At 38.3% G+C, this 7,584-nt stretch overlaps 1 pseudogene; it reads left to right on the forward strand.

Annotated features, from left to right (window-relative positions):
* The first annotated feature begins 1,965 nt into the window (after positions 1 to 1,965).
* LOC112307489 (PRELI domain-containing protein 1, mitochondrial pseudogene) lies at positions 1,966 to 3,348 on the forward strand (annotated as a pseudogene).
* The last annotated feature ends 4,236 nt before the right edge of the window (positions 3,349 to 7,584 follow it).

Below are 7,584 nucleotides of genomic sequence, written 5' to 3' on the forward strand. Positions count from 1 at the left end.
AACATCATCATTATTATTTTATTTAAAAGTGAACAAGATGTATACAAATTTGGTTTTATAGAGGACTTTTTAATTTTTGCTGTGTACTCTTTCCTTCATTTGATTCCTGCGTTGGCCTTTAACATTTATTATTATGAAATCCATATTTTTTTTCAATTAGGAGGCTATATTGAAAGTAATTTAATTAGTTTGGTAATGTTCTCAAAACTCAAAGGAAGAAAGTTTTTTTTGGAGAGAATATGGACGAGTTAACTTTCTTCACAAATGTCTTCCTGGCTGCATTGGATAACAGGATGTATTGAGTTCATACATCTTAAATATAAAAGAGGAGTATAGCTATATCACATCCTATATTGGCACAGTATATTGACATGTATTATGTATGATGTTACACTGTTTAAATTATTAGAAATCACATTAAAAGAAATTATAATAAGATAGGGCTTTTTACCAAATCTAGAATATTTGGCAAAGATGTGATAATCATCTTCAATCCTTGATTTACAAATAAGACTTTGAGCTCTCAGAATTTTATAACTACATTCTATATCATGATTTTTTGCATTTCATTAAAAGTAACATTCTCTTCAGAGTTCCGCATAGTACAGGGATAATTTACCTATAGAATCAGGGCTTTGTTTTCTAGGGTATGGTAGATATTAATGCCCATTCTGGAAAAACTTTTTGGATGTACTCTCACTAATGTCACCTCCTTCAATGGTTTAATGTTGCTGCAAATTAAATTCACTGACCGTGTGACACACAAAAAGAACAATAAAAGAAGTTTTACTTATTCTAGTTTAAATTCTAAGTATAGAGAAGAAAGATTTGCAACAATCTACTCTTTGATTGCAAGGAAACATTCATGGTTAATTGGAAACATTACTTAGGTTCACTCAAAGTTATCAAAATCATTATGTCCTCACTGGCATGGGTAGAGGGAGCTTTAAGGTCTGTCATGCCTAAGGGATAGAGTGGACTGTCATCCACCCAGTGGCCTTTGAAGATATACAAATCAGATAATAGAGCACAGTGGGTGCGAGTTTTATTTGAAAACCGTCTATATGTTATTAGAATTTACCTGCAACACTCCGCTTACAGTGAGTTCTCATCAGTGCCTGCGAAAAGGTTTACTGCCTTTTTTCCACAACTCAAATGAGTAGTAGGGCTCATGTATATTCTGAAGACTATCTGGCTAAAGGTATTTGATGTCTTTGCTTTATAGATTTCTTGCTCTTTATTTAATAGTGTTTTTAAATGTTCTTATCTAACAAAGTGTCTAAGTAGATTATAAAATTGGCTGTAATAACTCAAAACTCATATTGTTAAAATGTATAAAGGCTTCTATTCTAGAAGTCTAAGAAATGGCCTCGATTCTGGGGGTGTACGGAAGTGATTGTTCATTAGTACCAAGCAGGGCTAACAGCCATCACCCTTTGATTGAACTAATGTGTACTTTCCACAGCTGGTGGAGGAGACTCTGCCAGAGTGTCGTTATTTTGGCATCGTCAAAGGCGTAAGATAGGTTAGTAGCCAATATGTGAGGAGTTGTTATAGAGAGACTTCCTGCCTAGTATTTTACAGTCTTTTGCATTATGCATGTTTATTTAATGTATTATTGGTTTCTAAGTCTGATTCTTTGTTTAAGCTAAATGTAAATAACCCAGAATTAGACTTATGAAGTAGACAGTTTCCAGCATTCAGGGTCACTAGTAAGCAATTAAAATTTTAAGTACTAGGAGTTCACAAATAATGAAACAATTTTTTAAAAAAAGCACATTCTTATCTAAAAGCTTAAAGATTGTTTTTAAAGGTAGATATATTTGCTATTTGTGAAATACTTTTTCATTATTTATGAAACCAGAATTTTTTTCAGTTTTCAATTTAACCTGCTGTTAGAATCTTTGGTTTTGATACAGTCTTTCCACTTCATTTTGTCCTTCTGGAGGTGTGTATGAGGCCACGATGTGCATGCTGGTCGTCCAGGTAGTGCTGTGGTGACAATACCCCTAGGTCTCAAAATCTCAGTGGCTTAAATAAAACAAGAGTTTTTTCTCACACCACATGATCAGCAGGGTGAAGCAACCGTCTTGAGTTTAGTTGGAGACTATGAGTGTCTTAGTTATTCTAAAACCCAGCTGACGGAGGCTTTATCTCAATACATACTTTGATAAACTCTTGAGGCAAGAAAAGGGAACAAGGTGAATTACTTCATGGCTCTTAAAGCTTCTTTCTGGGAGTGACATGCATTGTTTTCTATCACAAGTCTTTAGCCAAAGCAAGATATATGATATTGACTAACCCTGAACATGGTAGATTAATACTCCCACCTTTTTCCTGAAGGAAGAGAAATGAAAAATTCCTTAACAGGGCTTATGACTTGACTACCATAAAGTTTAATGCAAGTCACTTTTTCTTTTTAAGCCATGAGGACTAGAAGGCAGGTGATACAGAGTTCTGTTTTCCTGCCTAGCAAAAATACAGTACTTGGGTACCATTCTGGCATGTGGAATATGTGACATTAGAAAATTTGGTCCTTTAAGTATTATGCTAGAAACGCTGTTAAGTATTATCAATAATGTAATTTAAAAGAATCAGTCTACAATTCCTCATGGTGGGGGCAGCTGGTGGAGGGCAGCACCGTGGTGACTGAGCTGTGTACCTGGTGGGCATTTGCGGAGTTCCGGCCTGGTCTCCACGTGTCCCCCGGGCTCTGCACCCCTGACGCTGCACTGGTGAAGTATTTCCTGGTCCACAGTGTGCTCCAGAGTTTCTGGAACCAAGTGTTTGCTGCCTTTTGGCAGCGTTACCCAAATCCCTATAGCAAACATGCCTTGACAGAAGACACAGTGCACCGGGAGGTGACCCCTCACCAGAAGCTCCTGTCCCGGAGGCTCCTGATCAGACCAAGAGGACGCTCCGCTAGAGCGAGCGACTCTTCCCTGGCGCTATTGCTCACTTGGCGTCCTTGCCGGAGGATTCCACCGTGGATCCACGGAACCAGACTGTGAACACCTTCACCTGGAGCATCAACCGCGCCGGGCCAATGGTGGGGCAGGAACGAAGTGTTTACTGTGTGAACTCTGATAAAAGCGGCTGGCCGGAATTCCACTGGAAAGCCTGGGTCTCCTCTAGCTTATCTGGCGTCTCCAGAGCTGTCCAGGAATTTGGTCTTGTCCAGTTCAAAAAAATGTGTCCAAGACAATGAAGGGCTCTGAATACATCTTGGCCAAGCCCCAAGGTGACCCCTTCCGAGACCTTTGTTGAGACAGACAAGGAAGCCAAGGGGAAGACACTGGCAGCTCAGAGAAGGACCTTGCCAGGAAGGCAGCCACCAAGCAGTGGTAGCAGTTTGGGTAGCCAGCCCAGACCCTGGGGCTGCAGCACCTGGCTGCCCTCCCTCTGCCCTCCCCCCTTGTACTTTATTATTAAAAGTCAACTTCTAGCCTGATCTCCTGTCTGGGTAGTGGGTTGGGAGTGGCTTCTATTTGGCATCTACAGTGCCCCAGACACATTTCCCACTTCTGGGCCGGGCCTGCTCCTTCCCTTGTGGGATTGCCAAGGAGAGGTGCACTGCTTGCCCAGGATCACAGGTAGCACAGGTGAAGGGGTCATAAAAGTAAGCTCCGTGAGCGCAGGAAACTGTTGTTCTCTGCTGTGTCCCAAGTGCCTGGAGCACTATCTGGCACATAATAGGCACTAAATAAATGTTGAATTAAAAAAATCAATCAATTTATACATAAATATAAAATTTTAATCAATTAAAAACATCCCTTTGGTGATTTTAAGGAACTCTTGAGGCAGCCTCCCTATTTTGGTAACCTATTTTGTTCTACTACCTCACTATCAATAGTGACATGAAGATTGTCCCAAATCTTACATTTATGTACTTCCCAACTAATACAGATATCAGATGCCCACGAAATAACCAAATAAACCTTGTTAAGGACCATGCAGATTTACATGTGCTGTTATTATTACCTATTTTTACATACTATCTTATTATAAAAAATTTCCCTACCACTCTCACTAATTTAAAAGAACTAATTTCTCCTTATACAACTTTAAAAAAGAAACCAGACAAAATATATGAGACAATGGGCATTAGACAAAGGTTAGTAGGGGACCATGATCTAAGAAAGGGGAAATCAGTGAGCTATGCTCTATGCCTGTCCCGGTTTACTGACTATGATTGTTCTGGTCATTGTCAGGCCTTACGCAGGGAAGCTGGGAACCGATGAGAGCCCAGTGCTCTCCCTGAGTGGAATAGGCAGGGGATGCCAAATGGCTAGAATCTGGGGGGCAGAATGCCCCAAAGGAGAGTTGTACTGAGAGAAGGCTGCAAAGACAGACAGCTCTGGCAGTCTGCACAGTGTTCTCCTGAGATCTTTCGTTGTGTACATAACGAGTGCATGTCTATGAGAAAACTACTCAAAGCTAGAGAAAGAACCTCTGGGAGAGAATAGTCAGAACAGTCCCTGGTGATCACAGGAGATGAAAATATTAATAGTTTGTGTTCTCACAATGGGGAGAGGGAAAGCCCTCATAATACACAAGGTATATATATGGCAGAATACTCAACTCCTTGGAAGGGGAGGGGGGAAAGTTTTTCCTTAAACATTGCCCTGAAACTGAACTGTCTAATGAAGCTTAAAAGCAAACTTTGAAATGATACAATCATTTTTTTTAAATTTTTCATTGTATTTTTTCATTACCATTTAACCTACTTATACGTGCTTCACCCCTGCAATCACCACACTGTTGTCCATGTCCATGAGTCCTTTCTCCTTTCTGCTCAATCCTTCCACCCGCTAACCTCCCCCAGCCACCACCAATAGGTGTGGTCCTGCTCTCTGTCTATGAGTCTGTCTCTATTTCCCTTGTCAGTTCAACTCGTTCATTAGATCCCACATATACATGAAATCATATGGTATTTGTCTTTCTCTGACTGGCTTATTTCGCTTTGCATAATGTTCTCCCAGTCCATCCATGCCATTGCAAAGGGTAAAGTCGTCTTCTTTTTTTTACCACTGAGTAGTATTCCATTGTGAGTAATTTGCATCTTAAGCCAAAGTTCAAGAATATTTAAAAAGGATATTAAAACAGTTATCATTATATTTATATATTATAGAAGGCATACAACTGTAATTGAATAACAATAAAAATTAAAAAAAAAAGAAGATAGAGAATGGCATGCACATGTTCTAATATCCTAATTTGTGAAGTACATCAGAGATTATGCTGAGTGAAAGAAGCCAGACAAAAAAGAGGATTTATTCTGTGATTCCATTTATATAAAATTCTAGACAATGCAAACTAATGTGGAGTGACAAAAGACAAGTTAGTGGTTTGCTGGAGATGGTGGGTGTGAAGAGAAATGAAGGGCTGGACTGCACTGGGGCTCACCAAAAAAACTTGGGGGCAGTAGTGTGTATGTTCATTACCTCTATTGTCATGATGGTATAATGAGTGGATACATGTTAAAACTCATAAAATTCTATGTCAATGTGCGTAGTTTCTTGCACGGCAATCGTACCTCTATAATGCTCTAAAACCAAGAGTAGCATATCTGTAATAAAGAAAAGAAGACTAAGGATACCTTCATTCATGTATGATCAGTAATAGCAACTTTTACATACATCAAAACTGACCATTGACAAGTGTTATTTTAACCTTTTTTAAAAAATGAAATGTACATGGGCTTTCAATATCAGACCGTTGAACACATCCACTGAGACATAAAACTGAAGCTGTATCGAAGAAATATATGGATTCGAAATCGTGCTTAAATGTCTTACTGACTATTCATGTAAGTGAAATAATCAATTTGGTTTTGATAATCAATCTTAGATTAAAGACAGCTGAAATGTGCACATTAATGATATGTATGGGTTAGCCCTTCATGACCTACTGTGGTCTTAATAACATTATTAGAGGAAAAACGTTATTATCCAATGTGATCTCATAAGCCATCATGATTTATAGCTGCCCCTCTGTATTTTCTACTCTAAAGAACAACTTTGTGGCTTCACTTAACGAAATGGAAGTCTTTTGTTTCTCCCTGAGGTTGTCATACCAACAACAATTATTCAACTCTAATTGGTCTGTAGGAGGTCAGGATCAGCAGCCTAAAAATGCACTTTAAGGATTTCAGTTTTCAGCTCAGTGGTTAAATTATAGCAATCTTTCTCTTTATAGTAATATTATGAAAATGCCTATTTTAGATCTCTTGTTTGTATCCCCCTTTTTTTTCTAGAAAAAGTTCAGTCCATTAGTAAGGAATAAACTCAGGATACTGTGGCTTTAAAATATGATTGTTTTGCCTCTTAAATTTATCCTACTCCATTTCTTAGTGATGTAAAACAATGCTTTTATATTTTCATAAATATGCCATCCAGTTTGCAGTATATTTTATTCATTTGTTTATTATTTATTTTTATCATTGAAGCTATTACAGATGTCCCCATTCCCTGCCCTCCGACTCACCTCCACCCAGCCCTGCCCCCCTTCCCTTTGACCGTCACCTCCCGGTGTTTTTTGTGTCTTATGAGTTAGGCACATATTCTTTGGCTAATCTCTTCCCCTTCTTTTGTGTCTGAAAAATGAAAACACTGGCCAAGTTGAAATCATCCTAAATTAGATTATTTTATAGCTACCTAAATTCCCATCTTCCTCCCTGCTTTCTCCCTGCTTCTTTTTAAATCCAAATGTTTATCGTATGTACTCTATCTGCTTCATTATGCTCATGTGTAACTTATCTCAGCTAAGGGCCATGGCCATGTGGTTAGCAAGGATAGTAAATTAGAAACAAAACAAAATATGATTTGATAACACTCAAGTTGTCAATGCCAGTCCTTTGTTAGTTTGAACTTAAGACTTCCTATAATCTTTAGTGCTGGTTTGATTTTCACAATCATAACATGATTTAACAAATCTAGCACTTTGTAGAAAAGACTGAATCAACATTTTCATATGTTAAAACTTGTAAGAAATAGCAGCGTCCTCCAAAAGCTATCCAATATTTTTCCTTACAAGAGAAATATAAACATATCATTAATTTATGAACATGTGAATGGTTCTTCACTCCAGAGGACTAGCATACCTGTCCATCTTCAGATTAGGTGTCATCTCCATGTCCTTAAGCTTTGTCTTGATCTGCTTTATTCAGTTTCACTATGTCCCCCAGCACTGATAATGTACCATTTGGCTAACTTTTTGTCCCTAACTAAAAATTAATGACATCTTCCATTTCTTTCATAATATTTACCTCATAAGCGGTGTAGACAACCTATTCCCTTAAATAAAACCCCTAATGGTCTCAGAACATTGGCAGAAAATATTAGATAATGACAACTACAAAGGAAAGGAACAACGTTTACCCAGGTTTGAAGCACTTGAATCAACTAATGCTCAGATGTAGAAGTAGCTATTAATTTTACTCAGAGATTCTGGGGAAAGTAGCTTTATAGAGGCATAACAGACAGGTTGGAAGAATTATTTCAACAAAAACCAGAAGACGCTGATGGGATTCAGTGCGTATCGTTGCTAATGACTGTGTGATAGTTCACACTATAACTTAACAGA

The sequence above is a fragment of the Desmodus rotundus genome, chromosome 1 (genome assembly GCF_022682495.2).
Source record: "Desmodus rotundus isolate HL8 chromosome 1, HLdesRot8A.1, whole genome shotgun sequence".
NCBI lineage: Eukaryota > Metazoa > Chordata > Mammalia > Chiroptera > Phyllostomidae > Desmodus > Desmodus rotundus.